The sequence below is a fragment of the Columba livia genome, chromosome 5 (genome assembly GCF_036013475.1).
Source record: "Columba livia isolate bColLiv1 breed racing homer chromosome 5, bColLiv1.pat.W.v2, whole genome shotgun sequence".
Classification (NCBI taxonomy): domain Eukaryota; kingdom Metazoa; phylum Chordata; class Aves; order Columbiformes; family Columbidae; genus Columba; species Columba livia.
In genome coordinates this window covers 20,602,916-20,623,766 of record NC_088606.1, presented here as the reverse complement: position 1 = coordinate 20,623,766, position 20,851 = coordinate 20,602,916, and positions in this window count along the sequence as shown.

Genomic DNA, 20,851 nt, shown 5'->3' with positions numbered 1-20,851 from the left:
CAAACTAGGGAGAAGCTTTAAATTATGGAAAACTGTGACTTTCACAATGATTTTAAACCTATCTGCCATCTAATAAATATAATGTTGGCACAATACCCACATTCTCTGCAATTTGAACTCTATGACTTTCTATAGAAAACCATGGGCCTATAAATTGCTTATCACTATCTCAGTTTCCTCTGGTAAAAAAATGTTGATACTGTTATTATATTTAACTAGTTTACAGGATGATAGTATAAGGTGACAGCTGATAAACTTTCAGTCCTTTGAAGATATTGTTTGCAACGATACATATGGTCAGAGTTCATCTCTGTTTAGAAAGCCATACAGCATCCTAAGTTCTTTTACCAACAGTATCAAAGGGAGTGATGTAGCTTTCTTAATTTTCTGGCTATCTTTGTCTTCCCAGCTCAAATAACATAAAATCTATTTGCAGATGAGCTAACTGGACGCAGTATAGATCAAGGCTTAGCCTCAAGCAGACAAGGATTCTTAGATGGTCATGTTGTAAAATGGGAACTTAAGTCACCTGAACTGCAGTAAAACTTGGTAAATACTGTGCCATAATATTATAGAATATGGTAGTTTCATTATTTTTCTCATTTTAAAAGTGAAAAGTCTGAATGAAGCAGATAAACCATTACAAATTACACCAAATTTATCTCACCAGTTATAGTGACTTGGAGAATCTGCCCTGGTCACACAATTCTGAACAAACTGGGTCTGTAAACACAGGTTTCTTCCTGGCATGATCCCCAGCACAACCTGGTTTTGGCCTCTGTGCACCAGAAAAGATTTGGCAGAACACAAAACCCAAGTCATTTTTCTGTGGGACCACTAGGCATTTTTACTTCAGCTTCAGGAAAGTGACTGACATTCCTTGTCGCTACTTAATGACATTTACATCATGAAGTTGCTGTGCTTTGTTATAGCATAACATCACAGCAAATATTTGGCTTCATCAAAGCTGAACTCTCTGAACACAAACTCTTTCATGACCTGAACTTCATCAGGGTTGTTTAGTTTTCTGTTATACTGTTACATAAAATCTCTCTACTATGGCTTAAGGAAAAGCCTCTAGAATAATATATTGACAGATCAATGCGAAGTTCACAGTAAGCAGCCACTGAAATTGAACAGCTAAGTGCTTTATTTCTTTAAACCCAAAAGCAACTGCCTCTGCTTCCTAAATGATAATTAGCCATAACTGATTTTTAAAAAGACACATTGTGCAACTAATCATATGAATCAAATGAAATATGCCAGGATCTGGATCCAGTCTTATCAAATACCTTTATTTGATATAAAATAATGTTATTAGGAGCAGGTGCATCCTGAGATGGGTTTTGTCTTTGCCAGTTCTCAGTGCTTCCCTTTGTGTGACTGGTATAAATACTATTTTAAGATATACTGAGCATTAAAAAACAATTGGATATTTAGGAAACGGTAGTAGAAGCTGGTATTAGAAGGTCTGAATTGAAAAAGGACTTGCAGCCAACTGGATAGAGCTGCTTTGGCCTTGGATTGAACATGAGCCACAACACTATAACCAAAAGTAAAGAGTAAGTTGTAATGCATAAAGAAGACTAAAGAATCAGTTAGGAGTCAGATTTATTTAGTGTACAGGGTGTTGCAAAAAGATGGACACAATTTGAAATCAAGAAGGCTTTGAAATTTAGTCCGTCTTTTTGAAACACCCAGTACTACTTCCGTATTTGAAAAAGTGAATGAAACACATGGTTCAAGACTAATTTTGTGGTGTTGCACATACATATCAAGTCAAAACTTAGGGGACAGAAAATACTCTGGAATAGTCAGGCAGTGTATACAACAGAATGATTTTAAAATTATAGTTAAGACGTGATTATCAAAAGGCTTAAGTTCCACTGAGAAGATCATTGTAAACTTTTAGTCCATGAGTATTTTGAAAAACCTAGACAATTCATGTTGATGCCTATATGAGACCTGAGCTCTTTTGGAAATACGACCATTGACCTCAGGGGGACTACTTAAGTGAATTAAGATACTTAGCTAACACTGGAAAAATACAGTGTAATACACTTACAGAGAAACAAGACAGAACTTAGGTATTCTACGTAAGAATGCAATCTTGCAAACAGAAAAAGCCTGAGAAGATCTAGGTAATGGGGACAGAAATAAAAACTAACATTTGCAGTGCTGTATGGTGTATGGAGGATGAAAAAAACAGGGAAATCTGAAACTTTTTACAGAAAGACAATATGTTGTAGATCTTCCTACAATATGTTTCAGTAATAATTATACTCTATTTATAAACCATCCCACCTGGAAAAGCACTTTGGGTACTGAATGGCAGTTGTAATGTCATGCCTGACAGAGCCCTGAATCTCTTACGTATACCTCTAACTCTTTGATGAATCCAAAAGTGCACTGTTACCGTGACAGAGGGCAGTTCAGTTTTAAACTAGTAAACAATAAGGGCTGATGATCTAGACAAATAAGAAAGAAAGAGTTAGAGGATCCCCTAGAAAATCAAGATAATTTATTAGAAGATGAATGGAAAATTACTTTAGATGCAAGTAGCATTGTTAAACACTGAGTAGATAATACAAAATAAATGAGTTACCCTTGTTTCTCATAGCATTACTTCTTCATAACTGGCTTCTGGAAAAACAGATCAAGTTCTAGTAATCAGTGACATGCAAAGCAAGGACAGCTACATCGAAAAAAGTGTATTTGCCTTTCAGATTGCTGTCACTGACTCAACAAAACTAAACTGTGCATGTACTGTCTTGCCTACCTGCACTCTGTTTGGCTAGTGTTTCATGAGAGTTTATTTCTTCTTTCCCAAACAATTGTTGAGGCTTTTGGAGCATTGATTATCTTCCCTTTTCAGACTTACTAAGAAGGGCTTCAGTCTTCCCTTTGTCTTTCTGGAATAAAAAAGAAACATATATTTAAGGTTTGTTTGTTTGTTTGTTTGTTCACAAAAAGATATTAAGTACCTTGGTTAGACCCAAGAACATAAGATGGGAGAGTGACGTGAAACTGAGTGAAGGAAGTTTAGTTTGACTATCAGGATAGAGTTTCTATAATTAAAATTTATGTCTGCAGAAAAATTTCCCAGGGGACCCAATAGAAATAATGCAAAACTCATTTATTTGTGGCTGAACTAAACCAGATGACCTAATAGCTATTCACCTCAAATTTATATGAATTTACGAAGCTGTATTACATGGCATTTCAAAAGAAGTACATCAATAATATCTTTATTCAACACCTTTTTTCACAAAATGTTTAGTAAATTGATAAACAGGAAATACAGCGTTTATCAGTAAAACAGAACAGTTGTACAATGGTAAACAACTACAGAATCTTTGAACAAGACTTTCAAAGTAGTCTCTCAGATAAAAGCATGTGATTATAATTAATTCTAAAACATACGGAAGATACAACCATTACTACTCCTAATAATAGTAGATTTTCTTGTAACAAATGTTCTCTAAGTTTGTAGAAATAACACATGAGGTCAAAACTTTCTTGCCTTATAACTGCAGCATAGTAACAAGAGAGTACAGTCCTGAAACAGTTTGTTCAGTATCAATGTCAAAATAAAATGCTAAATGTCAGATCATTTTATGTGGTTCCAAATGAATACAGATGCCATTAGTCTTCTCATTTTCAATAATTTATGGATATGGATTTTGATTAATTAACACAATCTGTGAGAATAACAAGGTAAGTGTCTATGATTACATGACAAATTTTATATTGATAGGCTTAAGACTAATTAAAGCTATTGAGGGTGAGTCCATATTTAGGCTTTTCTTTGAAAAAAAATCTATATATTGTATTTAACCGTAAAAAAAATCATAATTTTGGATGCAGGTGTAGTGGATTTATATGAGTGAAAATGCCAAATGTTTGTTTAGTGTGACACCATGTTGGGAAAAAAAGCTTTATAGGAAAATACAGAGGTATTGAATATATTTTTCTAATGGACCTTATTACTTGCTTAAGCAGGACTGGGGTAAAGTCATGTTGATTGCTCTGTTGGGAGAAGCTGTATTCCTGTATCATTATGTTGAACAGCGGAATAAACACCAAAATGCTTCAATATTAAACTGCAGCAGCAGTAGATTCTTTGCAGACATATTGTAAGAGACTCCTACAGGTGACACAGCTCTAGATGCTTCCTCAGTAGAAGTCAATTTTGTTGCAGGGTATTGACCAGACTGCATGTTCTAATGCTTTGCGTATGCACTTTTTCATTGTCTTGTACAGTCCTCATTTTCTGTGTGTTTTTGGCCTTTGCAGAGAGGCATCCTCTGCAGACCAAAATTAGATTTGAGAAAAAAGGAATTATTCTATGCATTATTTAGGGACAATATAGTAGTTTATTGCAATGTCAGTCTAGTCCAATGGAATAATTATCTATTCTTTCTGCAGTTTTCTGTTAAAATTTCACACTGTTTTTTGTTCAAACTCAATCAGTTTATTAGCATTCTCTGAGACTTTCATATTACCTGTGTGAGGGGCATTGAATGGATTATTATTTATGATTCAAATTTTCTCTACCCAGGATGCGAATGGTTTTGTGACCCATATTCCGTGAGCATAAGCCAGAGGTACAACAGTTTGTCCTTCTGCTAGTTCATTTCTGCCTCTCATATGATAAGATAAATTATACTCCCATGGAATTAATTAACTTGATATAAGCTTATTACACAGGTATCTTGGATCAAAAGTGCAATACATTTTTACTTCAGATCTGTTGCCATGGATGCAGAAGACATCCCTTTCTTTCCTGAAAAGCATCCTGATTCTTCTGGTCATACTTCTGTGTTACTGCAAATCATACCCAAACTACTTTTTGTCCTATTTTGCTCTGTTAAATCTCAGGTTGCTATTCAGCATAATGAAAGTTAGAATTTCAGGGGCTATATCCACACTCGTGTCCATACTGTGGCAATTGCACATCCCCCTGAGATCCAGAGCCTTCCACAGGGCTTCCAAAGAGCTGATGGCTCTTTAGCATCTTTTGTGCCCTTTTGTGCCTGTGCCCATGTACACACGTAGGGTGGTACTGACAGTCACAACCTCCCCTTCCCCAGGGCAGGATGACTTCACATCCACCCAGCTGGGGGAACAGAAAGGGTGAGAGCCTTTGTGAATTGAAAGGGTCCTTAAGAAAGGAAGTGCCCAGAGTAGCTGAGAAGCTTCTGGACCATGTTGTAATGCCCACAGCCAGATCTGAACAGGCTATAAAATGGGGTCCCTGCCGAAGACCCCCTTGGAGTGGTCTTCTCAGAGTAGCAGGCTTGTGAACTGGACCCCTCCCCTGGGATGCCGTGTAAGGAGACTTCCCAGGACTGAGAGTGCCCCACCTCCTTCTGTGGTGGCTAGTTATTCACTGGATATATCCTCTAATGAGTCCTTGCCTGACCCAGGCAAGTGTGAGCCCTTACCTAACCCAGGTGAGTGATTATTTCTTGTGGGTACCCATGAATTAGAGGCCTCTGTTTTTGTCTCTTGTGAATGAATGCATGCACGTTGTGGATCCTCCTTATTCTTATGCTGTCATACCCCAATATTCTCCCCAATTGATATCCGAACCTGTATTTTATGTTGTCGAAGTGCTAAATAATTTTGTAAACCCTGTTTCTAGTTGGTTTATTTGCTAAACTTTTCCAGCTAGAATAAAGTCTGTTTTGGAACTTGTTGTCCACCTAAAATTGACTTTTGGGGTACCTCTGTGACATGTACCTTGTAACTAACTAACCTGTTTTGAACAATAATAGTGTAAAAATTATTATTATAATATATAATGTTATTATATGTTGGCTGTGTCAATAAACATCTTTCAGACAGTTGTCTATGGTGCAGGTGATGCAGGTGAAAATATACAGATCTACCTGGCTTCATCTGTAGTGTTCAATTTATTGTTTTTGCAGCTCTTTTACAATTGTTGTCTTAAATGTTTTTGCACTTGAAAAGTTATTGTAGTTTTGTCAGGCAGAGATATGTAAGCATATATGTCTGCCCTAGAAAATCACTGTATAATTCAGCAATATTTACTCTGAAAGGATTTCAAAGCAAGTTTAAAGCTAGAAGCATTTTATTAAAAATGCATATTTAAATAGAAGTGAAATTTATTAAAATACACCTCAGGTATTTGAAAGGTTTTAATTATCTATTTGGCCATAATTTCAATGTCGAGGGTTAAGATTGCGGGGTGACAATAAAACCCTGGCAGATGTATTGTTAACCCCCTCTCCCCTTCCCACACTTCCCCCTCCCTCTCCCCCCTGGTTCACTAAGGGGAGGCGATTGGGAGGAAAAGAAGCACAGAGTGAAGAGAGTTGGAAAAAATTAAAGATGTTTTACTAATGCTACTAATAAGAATAGAGAAAATAATACAAAATATACAAAACCAATCTTGAAAGTCTCAGCAACTGCAGAGCCGGCAACCAAAGTCCTGGATTAGACTCTGCAGCCAACCGGAGCTGGATTCAGTCTCCCACTAGGCCTCAGTTCGCAGGGACGACTAGCAAGGTCCTCTTCTAATGTCGGCCATGAGCAGAAGGGAAAAGGGAAAAGCAATAAAAAGGGACGAGATCCTCGTGATCTCCCACTTTTATATGAAGTATTCACGTGAATGGAATGTTATACACAGTTGGTCAGTTTCTTGCTCTCTTGTTTCTCGTCGCCCCTCTCGCGAGATGTCCATCCGTGCTTATCAATAAGTTTGCATTCCATTGCTAGGTTTACCAAAACATGTGTCTGGTGCTCCAGGAAAATGCAGTTAATATGAAGGCTTTAGCTGACGGGCAAATTCACTGAAAGAGAAACTTGTTTTTAACAAAACCAGGACATTCAATTACACTGCTATCAAGCAACAGGTAAATATGTTGGATGCAGCAAATATTTTGTAGCCTCATGCACTCATATGCTTTGAAAATGAAATCTAAGAAAATCTAGGAATAACTGAATAGTCATTGGCATATCATGGTTTTTTATTCTCAGATATACAAAAAATATTTATGAGTGGGATTAACAAATCTGAACAACATTGTAGCTAGTGTGCTCCTGTAGAAGTCACTGAATGTTTTAATATTGATTTCAGGGCAATTGGAGACCTACACTTCATGCTTTTGAAAATCCCATTTTACCCATATGATTTTTTCTTGACTTTCAAATAACATTTCATGTGTCTTATCTCATTTTGTATGAAGTGTTAATTCAATATCCTGCCCCTTAATGCAGAACATGTTCAGCAAGAGTTATTAACACAGATATATGTACTTAAATTAAAAATCTTTGATATTAGATGTAGTTTTTAGATTTCTACTGCAGCCCTATATCTGTTAATTCTATTACTGACCTCATGCAAGGCAGCTCTGGTTTAGAAAAAAAAAAACAGTTATGTTCATCTGGCATTGCATTTGTGACAGTGAGTTCCACAACATGTAAAGAAAATTGCAACCCTGATCTTGAACTTGTGCAAATTAACTTTCAAGGTACTACCTGTTTTGTCCCACTGCCTTTGATCAGTTGTGTTTAGTGAATTCAGATGTGAACAAATCCAAAGATACATGAGATATTGGTATCTGGACACAGCTCACTGGCCCTTCACCTGGTACTCCAGAAAACATATGCATGCGTAATTTCGGTCACTACTAGGTCTCAAGATACTTGGTAAGCGTATTTTGAGTCTTTGTGTGCTACAGTCAACAGCTTCATCTCCAGAGCAACTGCAGGATACAGAAATAATAGAAAAAGGAAAAGAGATACTTTAACACCAGGAAGACTGTAAAGTTGTATTGTAAGTGTTCAATACATTATATAATAGCTGATATTTCTGGGTACTTCAATAATATATAAAATGATAAATTAACCTGAATCAAATCCATAGACCTGAAAGTCCCTAACTTTGGATATATTCAGAATGTGAAACCAGAGTTTCTTCAATGTCTTTCCTTTTAAAATAAACTAAGATAAACCAAAAATCTAGACTCAAAATTTTCCCACCATTTAGTGCTCAGCAAGTGAAACCCATCTTTACTTTGTTACTCTGTTCTAATCACGAATGCTGTCTCCATATAAGAGTTACTACCATTAATACATGCTGAAGGAGCTGATTGGCTGTCCTACTGAAGTTTTTCAAATTCTCGTCATACATTTCATATGTGATACTAATGCATTAGCATCACTAGTCTGAGTAACACGATTCATTTACACATGGGCTGGAGGTTTACAAGTACAAGTGGTTGGGGGAATGTTCATGTGTCACTTTGTAACACATCACACAACTCACTGGAAGAGCAGAGTGCAGTGCTGAAGTGACAGATGTCTCACCAGGAGCAATTCCACCCAGGTGCCTGTTCAAGTGCAACCACACTGTGGCGTAGCCAAAACAACTTTCATCTTCAGAATATTGGGAAGGTATACAGAAAGTGGAGAAGTGAAATGTGAGTACTCTTAGAGTATACTTTTCCACCATGCCAATGATGCAAGGCCAGGAAAAAAATAGATTTATGACTGGAAAAGTAATTCCTAAAACTGCATTCCTTAAACTTAACATGAAGCATTAAGAGTACCTCAGATCTCAGCAGCAGCTCGTTCTATACAGTATCAAAAGTGACGTTAGGTATGAGAGAGGACAGGTAGCTGGAAGAATACCATATAACCGTATGTGAAAAGGTCACGGAATCTAAATCACTGTTTGTGCTTCTTCACTGCACATGTGGAGTCCATATTTTTACAAAATGCTCTATACTGCAAATTCCTACAAGTCAGTCTTGGCAGACAGGAGATATGGGATAGAAAATAGCCAGACAGGAACAGAAAAGATAAATTTTCCTTTCTTTAACACTTTAAGGTAACATGGTAACATTCAAGGAAAGAAGATTAGTGGGTTGTTCAGAAGGATCCATACGCACTCACTTTTTTTTTTTTTTTTCCCTGTGAGATCCCCGTTTTTCCCTCTACTTTTCAAATACTGTAATGTCTTGTACGGTTTTCTATTCTCTGCATTAGAGTGCCAAAAATATATTGCTCCCTAAACAATAATTCTGTGGGTGTTTTTCTTCTCCCTGAAATACAAATAAATAAATAAAATTTCTTCTACATACTTTCAGCCACCAAGAATAATATTCAAAATTCTTTGCTTGCTAGAATCATAAAGCTCCATTCCAGTGTAATAATATTGCGTCTTCAGTATCAGAGACATACTAGAATGGAAAGATCCTATTATGTCAGATATGCCACTCCTATGCCACTCAGGACTGATTATTTCTGTACTATTTTTGGCCAGATTTTATCTGTCTTGCTTTTGAGGATCCCAGTATTTAGATTAGTCCAGCACTTAGCTATGGTGAGAGTGAGAAGTTTCTTCATGTACAGTCTAGCTTAATACATAGCCTATGTCTTTCTTCCTGAAAATTATGTTGGTCACATTTTTGTCCTGCTGGTGTAGACACAGATAATGATTGACTGCTACCTTTTGTGTAGGAAGACATTACTGTTTCAAGCATTACTATACCTCATTGTAAGTGTTTCTTTCTGGACTATGCAAATACATGTTTGTCTCCTTTTTTTTTTTTTTTTTCCCCCCTAAGAGATCAAAACAATATTGTAAATGAAGCCTCTGTTGGTCTGAGAAAAAATAAAAAAAAATATATATATAGATATATGATATCCGAATGAGTTATTACACTTTCACACCTCTGTTAACAAAAAAAAAAAAAAAGTGTTTTATTTATTTCATTTTACAAAAGCAACAGGGCATTGACACTTTTTTCTTAGACTCCCATTTACTTTTTGCTAATGCCTAGCAATATGTTTCCATTAGCGTATTCCATTTTTCAGATGTATTTTTTTATAAGGGTGTTTGATTGTTTCTTCCTCAGTGTAGACTCTTTGTAATCATCCACACTGACTTTCCTCTTTTGTGTTTTAGACTCATTTATCTTTGTACTGCTTTTTGGATTCCAGTCTCTGAATCTTAAAATGCAAATTATAGGTGCAATTTACTCTATTAATGAAAGTATTGAAAAATATCAGTCTCAGGAAAGGACTCTGTGGGATTCGCCAATGACAGTAACCTTTTTTTTTTTCATCCCATAAGACTTCAATAATAAATTTATCACAAACACAGCTTAGTGCAACTAGTGTGTTTATATTTTATTTACCCAAATAATTTCCTACCGTGTCTTATGTTTCTACTGTTTTGTTGACAGTCTGTTAAGCATCTGATCACAATGATTTCTATGAAGAATAAAATAAAACATCAAAGAACTTTAAGTTGCTGCTTTTTAAAAACTGTTTCAAAACGCCTCTTAACATTATTCTTTCACATGTGTTATTAATTGTGAGTTATTGTGCTCTTAATCTTCGCAATATTGTTCTATATTATTTTGTGTTAACTCAAGGACATATTTCCTGGTTTCTATTTTCCATACCGTTGTTTTTCCTTTATTTAATCCATATTTTTGGTCTTTAAGGATTGTCTGATGTGCCAAATGTATATTTTCCATTTATTATCTCTATTCTGATGCATAATATCTAAAATCAAATAGAAATACAAAAGTAATTTTGCAATGAAAAGTGGAAACATCCTATTCTGAGATTCTGAGAATATTTCAGATATCTGTATTTCTATTGTTCATTTTTTTGATATTTCATTGTGGTTTTTTGTTTGTTTTTAATTAACTTTTGCAACACAGTGATGTTTCTATTAACAGTTTCAATTTGGTCACAACAACATTTTGCTAGAGGAAAATGTTTGATGGAGTGCAGTCAAATATAATTGTTCCTTAAAGACCATAATTTTAACACACCTGTAACACAGCTTTCAATTTTTTTTCCTCCTGCTTTGCCTTTCAATACCAGCTGATTCTGCACCCTATTTAAATATAACTTAATATATCCTTTGCATACAAAATTTACTAGGTTATTTTATATCACTGGGAGCACTAAAAACTAGATAAATTTGACTGAAAAAAACAATGGCTTGTGTTTGTTGTTTATTTATGCACTATAAAGATCTGCTTTAAAATCAAATGATACAGTTAAACTGCTAGTAAACAAAAGTATCTTATCAGGAGCTTGTAGGCCTGCCTTAGTGTTTCTTTTGAGTTCAGTATTGAAATGTAGCATGCAAAGTTATCTACCTATTATGAGAATTTAAATAATTAATTTTGTCAAATTATCTGTAGAGTTGCCCATAAACTAGCACTGGGAATCTAAATCATTTATTTATTTAAATTTTTGATCACCTAAGGAAGTTTCACAATTGTGAGAACCTGGAGATTTTCTTAAACAATGTATATATGAAACTTCCTAAACAACCACTCATCATTTTTTTCTAGCTTATATAGGGAAAATAAATCAGTAGCCAGGCAGAATATCTCTGTTTTGAAATGTGCCAATTACAATTTGGGATGCCTAAGGCAGGCTGTCCCAACCTCCCTTACAGTTGCTGTTGGTGATGTTGGTGATGTCAGCAGCATTGTTGGGTGTCTTTGGTCAGTAAGACTCTCCAAAGGTGATCTTAAGAAGTGTAATTCAGCTTTATGCATGGTGATAGACTCCAGGATGATGTTATCTCAGGAGTAAATATTCTCCGTGTAAATTCAGTAAATTCAAAACAGTCTGCTGATGGTGAAGTGCAACATGAAAATTTTCTCCCTTTTTCTGGAGTTCACAAACTCAATAGGGTAGATGGGCTACATAACCCCATCTATGATCTGAGTGCACCTGCAAGTCTGTATGCCATTAAGGTAAGAATAGTCTCAGCAGGGTTGCAGCAGTGTGTCTCCTTTGCAAAAAAGTCCTTAGGGCCAGTGTCTGCCATCACTGGTAGGAATATCACACAGTATATACATTGTAACCAGTGAGCCTCTGAGAGTTGTGACACATCACATGGGAGACCAGTTCTCAGGTTACACTGTTACAACTGCTTTATTTTCTGCTGCTGGGCAGAGAATTTGGGTAATGTCCTGAAGAACCACTGCCATGGATGGCTTTCAACTGGCCATCAACTAGGTGGCAGAGCCAGAAGCGACTCTGACTGTGCCATGCTTTGAACTAGGACAGTGACTCCTTGGTTACTCAGGAAAGGATATTCAGCAGAAACATGGTGAGATACAGCCTCTGAAGCAGGAATTAAACTAGCAGCTGAGAGCATTCTCCCACCTTAAGAGAATCATAATTACTCTCACAGCTTGTGCTCTTACTTCCCCAAAGACACAAGAAGGACAGCAGAGAATGAGTAAAAAGCAAGCATTTAGTGTTCAAAACATGCATTTAAAGATTTTGGGGAAGGCAAGAGTGTGCTCAAAAGAAATACTTCTCAAGGATCTTCTGTGATTTGGGGAAGGTGGATAAGCAGAGCAGGCTAATTGCCCATCCTGTTAATCCATGAGCAACAAATCTTATCATACAGAGTTGGAAAAAGTCTAAATTAACTAACACGTCACATCATTATTGATGCCTTAGTGGTATCCGATTTTACTTAATTTTTTTACTACAAAAATAATTTTATGTAATGTCAGTTGAGGCGACAGAACTACTAGCTACTCTTTTTGGTAATGTGTTATAATTTTCTGGCATTTTATGAAGGGGAATAACATACCTTCTGTTGTTTCTGAGGGAAATATCTGAGCTTTGATTATAGTACTTACACGTGTCATACTTCAGTTTTCAATTTCTTAACCTCTATTTCTCAGTCACCTAAAATGAGTGAAAGGCACTTTTACTTCTTGTGAAAAAGGAAAACTTTTTTCCCTTAGATGGGTCCTTACCATAAATCTATTCAAGAAAGCAAAATCAGTGGAAAATTGCTCTAAAGTTGTCATTATGACTCCTCAATATTTTTTAGATAATTTTGTTGAACACACACACACACACAATAAATGGTATTATCCACATAGACAGGTACACCTTTTTTCCTGCATTTGTCCATATAAAAATTCAGCAATTATTACTTTTTGAAATAAAATTAACTTGATCTTATCTTTTTTATTAATTCTTCTCATATTCATCATTAAACTGGAATTACTTTGTCTTAAAGTTTCAAGGGTGTGAGCTGACCCCAGTTAGGTGGAAGCCAAAGTGTCGTTGTCAGTCACAGTATTCCCTGTGTCAGTGGTACCGTGCCTCAGTCTCACAGCAAGTTCAAACCCTAGAGCAGTCCAACCGGATGGTGTTACTTGTACTACTATAAGTTTTACCCTTATGGTAAGATATCTAGAATATTGTCTGTAGCTTTTGAATATTCAGGAGGTAAAGAATCATTCTGAAAATAGAAAAAATGAAGTCTGTGACTGGCCAAGACCCTACACAGTAAAAGGTTCTCCTTATAGGAAGCTGCATGAACAAATACCTCAGAGCAAACATCGGTATATGAAGCAATTTCCATTTGCAAACAGAAAACAGAATGTAATAATTATTTAAATTATTAGTACATTTTTTTGTTGTTGTTGTTTTGTGGGCAACTATTTCTTCTTTGCTAGGCACAGAGTAACATTGGATGCAGTGAATAAGTTACTACCTATATTCAATGTTCTGGTGGGTTAAGACTGACTGAACGTCAGACGCCCACCAAATTCTTCTGTCACTCCCCCTCTTCAACCGGACAGGGGAGAGGAAATATAACAAAAAGTTCATGGTTTGAGACAAGAACAAGGAGAGATCACTCACCAATTATCATCACAGGCAAAACAGACTTGACTTGGGGAAATCTATTTAATTTATTGCCAACTAATCCAGAGTTCAGTAATGAGAAATAAAAAATAAATCTTCAAACATCTTCCCTCACACCTCCCTTCTTCCTGGGCTCAACTTCACTTCCAACTTTCTCTGCCTCCGCAGTGATGTGGGGGGACAGGGAATGGGGGTTGTGGTCAGTTCATCACATACCCTCCTCAGAGGAAGGACTCACACTTTTCATGTGCACCAGTGTGGTGTCCCTCCCACAGAAGACAGTTCTCCACAATCTTCCCCAACATGAGTCCTTCCTGTGGGCTACAGTTCTTCATGAACTGCTCCAGTGTGGATCCTTTTCATGGGTCCTTCAGAAACAGACTGCTCTGGCAGGGGTTCCCCATGGTTTCACAAGTCCTGCCAGCAAACCTGCTCCAATGTGGGCTACTCTCCCCATGGGTCCTGAAAGTCTGCTCCAGTCTGGGCTTCCCACAGGGTCACAGCTTCCTTCAAGCATCCACCTGCTCCAACATGAGGTCCTTTCTGGGCTGCATGTGGATCTCTGTTCCACCATGGACCTTCACATGCTGAAGGGGGACAGCTGGCCTCACCATGGTCTGCACCACAGGCTGCAGGGAAATGTCTGCTCCAGTGCCTACAGCACCTCCACCTCCTCCTTCTACACTGACCTTGGTGTCTGCAGGGCTGTTTCTTTCACATATTCTCACTCATCTTTCCTGGCTGCTGTTGCACAGCAGTTTTTTCCCCACTTCTTCAATATGTTATCACAAAGGTGCTATCATGGTTGCTGATGGGCTTGATCTTGGCTAGTAGCAGGTCCCTCTTGGAGCCAGCTGGCACTGGCTCTATCGGACATAGTGGAAGCTTCTAGCAGCTTCTCACAGGAGCAACCCCTGTAGGCCTACCACTGCCAAAACCTTTCCATGCAAACACAATACACCTTTCCTCCATTGGATGATATGTTTGTGTACTTGAAATAAAATTTTTAATCATACCTGAACATTTCTGTAAATTTGAGGATAGTCATTGTCATGATTCAGCCACAGCTGGCAACTAAGTACCACACAGCCACTCACTTACTCCCTCCTGGTGGTGCAGGGCAGGGAGAATCAGAAGGGTAAAAGTGAGAAAACTCATGGCTAGATATAAAGACAGTTTAATAGGTAAAGCAAAAGCTGTGTACACAAGCAAAACAAAACATTCAATACTTCCCATCAGCATGCAGGTGTTCAGCCATCTGCAGGACAGCAGGGCTCCATCACACATAATGTTTACTTTGGAAGACAAACACCATCACTCCAAACATCCTTCCCTTCCTTCTTCTTTCTTCAGCTTTAAGTACTGAGCATGATGTCATATGTTATGGAATACCCCCTTGGTCAGTTGGGGTCAGCTGTCGTGGTTGTGTCCCCTCTCAACTTCTTGTGCACTCCCAGTTTACTCACTGGTGGGTGGTGTGAGAAGCAGAAAAGGCCTAGACTCTGTGTAAGCCCTGCTCAGCTATAACTAAATCATCCCTGTGTTATCAACATCATTTCCAGCACAGATCCAAAATGGGCATGTAGCTACTCTGAGAAAGGAGTATGCAGCAGAAAGTTTTAAGGTATTTATAAAGCAATAGCCATAAAGTTACAAAGTCTCTCATTTAGTCATACCATGATAATGAATGACCTATTCTCTTCTTTTGTACCATACACTCCTAAAAATTGCATTATACACATGCACATGAAAAACAAGTTTATTCCAAGATTCCAGAATTCTTTTTTTGTTCAACACCCTCCACCACTAAAAAGCATTACAAGGTGCCATCAATTCAAAGAATTAAGTATTTTTATAAACAGTGACATTTTTATCCTATTGCAAATTAAATGGAAAAAGAGACTAAATAAGTTGATTTAATTTATTCCTTGTATTTAGTTCACCTAGTTGGTCATGCTAATGTGAGGTTTATAAATTTCTTTTGTTAAGGATCTCTACAATCAAGAGTGAACAAGCAGGAAGGCTAATGGTTTCATACTAAATTCAAGGCAGCTCATAAAAAACCTCTTATCTTGATGCTGATCAACTTCACATCCTAATCCTCTACCAAAACCTTCAGTCTCCATCTCTTTCCAGTGTAGGTGTTTCTATTTGCTAATATATTTTCTTTTAGAGGCCTCAGCTAGCAACATAGTTACTCTTGCTGCCATGGTGTGTGCCTTAAGAAAACATTACATATTGTATCTTCACATTTGTTTTTATTGTGAATTGTTTTGACATGTGAAGTCAAGAAAGCCTAGTGCTGAAAGAGACTGGGGTAAAACCCTCTGCATCACTAGTATTTTTATTTAATCCTGTTAAATATTATATAAGCTAAAATTGTGCTTGCACTTTTCCTCTCTAAATTTTCTCTTAGCCAAAAGTATTGTGATGTCTCTTGAACTTCTTTAGGGCAAAAAAAAAAACAATTTAAAAAATCCCCATTCTTATGTCTCTGCTTCCCTGAAAACAACAGAAACTGTCAGTTTCTACTCAAGCTATTGAAATGAAACATTCTTCCAACCTGGGTTCAGTTGGAACCCATACTGGTTCAATTTACTGGTACAATTCCATGCAAACCTTAGTCCAAAGGAGCTTATTTCCATGATCTGATCTGACCAAGTATTTGCCCACTAGAAAAATTCATCATTAGAAAGCTGAGATCTATGCCAAATATATAGAACCACACATTAGAACACATTGCACATTTAATGTGATCCCTGGGGGAAAAAAAAAAAAAAAAAAAAAAGAAAAAGAAAAAAGGATAAAAACCTTACTGCATACAGACTACAACAGGAAATTTCCATTTAAGATTCATGTGTGGTTTTTAATTTGGGTGTTGGTTTGTAGTAGGGATAGAAAGATCTTTGACAACTCTCTTTCCCATGTTAATTAAATACATATTTCTGCTAATGGATTTTGAGTTGCCTATGCCAGCTTGTCCAGTACCACAATTTTACGTTCCTTGTTATTAGATATGTGTGTGTGTTCCAGTTTCTGTGTTAAAAATGCAGTATGAACAAGGCTTGAATTCTGGAAAAGGCAGTTGAAACCATGCATCATTGAGTCTTTTAATTGCTCATCCACTTTTGAATAGTGAGGCTAATCTTTTATTAAACCTCTAACCTAACATTTTCAAACTTAGATTTCCTTTTGTTTTTGTAAAAATGCCTTTGTCCTCATCTACATTTGCTCATAGCCATAAACACTCCATGGACTAAATCTGTGCACAAGGAAGAGTACCTGATGTCCAGAAATTGCCAGTGAACAACACTGGGATATTTAGCCCTCCTCATCCATTGTATAGATTCAGACTGTGAGCTGACAGCTGTTTTGCCAACAACTCCTCCACATTATCATCATTCCTGCATGAAGATTACCTTTTATATTCTTTTCACCTTTTAATAAACATTACTTTGTCATTCATAGTGCATTTGTCAGTCTGCGTTTTTTCAGCAGGCAATAGACTTCTACCTATTACTCTCTCACATCTTTTTGTCTTGGTTGTCAAGGCCTACTTTTTATTTCCATATACTATTGAAAATATTTCCACTTCAGAGTTTATAGATAACAAAAAACTCTACCGATCTCCCTCCCTTCACTTGCAATCCTGTAATGTTTTCCTGTCTTAAAACATTAAAGTATGTATTTCTTCTTCAGCGGTTCTTTGAGGAAAGTGAGATCTGTAGGGACAAAAATCAACTTTTCCTTCACTTTAGTCTAAGAAAAATTGTTATCAATTTCCTGAAAATCTTTTTCTCCCTAAAAACCAATGGAACAACAACTATTATATTCTCCCTTTTATTTAATATTACTGAAATTTACAAGGACTAAACAACAATGTTACTCTTCCTTTTATAATAATTTTGAAAATTATTCAAAGAAAATTGTTCTCAGATCTCTACATTTAGAAGACATTCTGGTTGAAATTAAAGAGCATGAAGTAAGTTGAAGGAATCATGATGGCAAAGGAAACCCAAAACAGTGGGGAAGAGATACAAACTTTTTAGACTACCTCTGAACTATCCAAACAGTTATGCAGTGTGACCCACTGTGTGCCAAATACAAACAGCAGCATGTGCAGCTTAGGTCCACCATGTGCAGAGCAGGCTGTGAACCAACTGGCCAATGTATTGTGAGATGGAAGAGGACACCGGGGAGAGGGATAGAATAAAAATTACAGCTAAACAGCAATGCATTTTTTTTGCTGCTGACTGCATTCCTTCCATCTGTTATTGTTTCTGGATTTTAATTTTAAATATAGTTGCATTAACTTCAGATGAGATAATAGTTGGTCCATCTCCAGATACTTATTCTGGGATGATGTCTTCTGTTTCTGAATAGTTGACTCACAACTTTATTTTTTACAAGGGAGTGTGAAGGATGGCAGGTTACCAACTTGGTAACTTGTATGTCAGTCCAAGCTCTGATTTTTATCCTTATTGATATAATTACTGAAGGAAACAAGGATTAAAACTACACATAGCTTGTTATGGAGAGTTAAAGCACCACTTGGTCTGGTCTGTTTATCTTTCTCATTTTGTTTGAGGCTGTGATGTGAAGAAGACAGTGGTCTTACATTGGATTAGCTAGGTAGACTCGTGTAGGCAACTCCCTCCAGCAGAAGACTGTGCAGCCCAAGCTTTTTTCTTGTGCATATATGCACCCTTGGTCTTCTTTTGTTATTTTTTCATAATGTATCTATACTTTATCTATAATTTATGTTACCATAACAATACAACTAAAATAAAGGAGATTTTCTTTTTTGGAGGGAGGAAGTTGAAATTGTTTCAGTCAAAAGATATGGGCTGTACAGCCTTGTACTGTTATTTTTCACACTTAACATTGGCTATTTACAGGTTTGCTTCCTTTTCTATTCTGCAGCTCTAGTTGCCCTGCATAAGGAATGGAAACACACACACACACACACACAAATCAAAGAGCAGCTCATCTCAGTTAATTGTTGCTAGTTTTTATTATTAGATTAATTGTCCTTTGGATAGAGAACTTTGATTAGCATTTAGTACAGCAAAAGATAACTTATTTTCTTAGACTAGGTATCTTAATTTTATATAGCTAAAGCTAGAGGAAAGATGTTTATTTAGGAAGACTGAAGACCTCTCACTCATGAACAACATGGGAATGGACACAAGAAGTTTTCTATATCTTGTTCTTCCAGATTTTAGAAAGACTTTTCTCTAGAATAGAAACAGAAATTCAGTGTCTATAGTCATAATACTGTTTGTAATTCACATGACATTTTCTGTCCATGTACAAACAATACTACTTGCAGCTTTGGATATGAAGGTCTAGACAGTTCTTGATTTGGAACATAGAGACCTGCAGCTCATTTTCTACCAAGCATCATTAAATTACATCAGCCTTCTGTTTCCTACCAATTTAGATTCAAAGGAATCTGAAGTAAAAATATTTATACTGCAGTATTAAGCTCTTGGGCTTTCTTATTCCTCAGCTACATATAATTTATTTACTTACTTATTTATTGTGGGTGTCAAATTAAATGGGTTTATGTTCCTGGATAGTTGTAAAATATGTGATCAACTGTTAAAGGAATTCCTTACCTGAAAACCAAACCAGTTATTAATTAAACTCCTGGGAGACAAATGCTGATCTGCCTGATCTGCTGCTAGCAGACATCTCTGCACCCCATATGCTGCCATGGCAGTACATCCAGCCAGGTTGTGGGCTTCCCTACCAGTAGCTATCACAACATGGCTAGATTTTCTCCTTTGAGGGGAATGCTAATGAAGAGAAAACTAGTCATTAAAATCTGTGAGGCCTACCTATGAAAACATGTGCTAAAATCTGGCCTTTAGTTTTCCAAGAAGGGTTTTGCTGCCCAGCTGTAAATTCTGGAGTGGCAGTTGTTTGCTGCAGAACATTTCTGAATAACCTCTCTGGAGCAAGACCAGCCTTTAGTTTCTTTTCTTCCTCTTGGGTAATGAACTTTGGAGATTGAAACTCAATTTTCAAAAAGGTAAGGCTGCAGGTTCAGATACTGTTTTCAAGACATACAGTTTTATTTTTTTATCTGCTTGTTATGATTTAAATTTTGTAAAATATTAAGTAGAAAAAGACAGGATTAGTTTGTCTGCAGCATCAGCAGAGGACAAGCAATGATACACAGATACAAGTTAAAAATAAAGAGCATAGACAACTGCAACTTCCAAAAAAAATTAAACTGCTGGATGGAATATGTATATGTGTAGAAGTTAATTTAAAATTTTACTTCAAAGAAAAAGGATATCACCCATTCACAATGGCATAAGTATCAGTCTGTTTTTACCTTATCTGACCAAATCAATGTCCTGTGGCATTTGACCTATCTACAAGAAGAGGAAGAGCCAATTTAGGCAAGTGATCTAATCCCTTAAAGACAAGACTGAGCAGCAGAGTAGGGGAGACCTGAAGGGTTCACTACCTGTCTATGAAACATGAATATACAGGTATTGCTTCCATTATATTTCTAACCTAATTTCTCACCTACCTAAGCATGCAGAAATATACCCATCTGTTGAAAGAGATTTGTTTGCCTTGGCCCACAGACATATTGATATGTAAACATTTTTCCTCTCATGCTTTTCTTGCTGCTTCAATTTTTGTGCATCTCCAAAATAGATTCCAAGTCTAATTAAAATAAAGGTCTGTTGTAACATGAAACATATTTCAATCCTTACATTTAATTACAAAGGAAAGGCAATAGTGACAACACTAACAATGACAACAACAACAAAAAGGTTTGAAGTACGTTAAAGGAGATTAATTAAAAACTACACAAAAAGCTATCATCTGACAGTAGCTGAATTCTGGATTTTAGCAAGTGTTAAATAAACCTTTTCACAAGCATTTCCTTGAATAAAACTTGATCTACTTGAAAGTCTTTATTCACTTTCGTATGCAGCATATTTTCAGAAATGTTCATTTCAGAAATATTTGCTGTATAAAATAGAATTTTCTTGTTTGAAGGTCATCTAGTCATGGAACAAAAAACATGTTACTGGGATGACACAATTCTCTGTTCAAACAGTGAGTCACCGCCCTCAGTATCTAAATCATTCATGAGCCAAACAGAAGTTGAAATTTGTTTTCATGAAGTTTTGACATA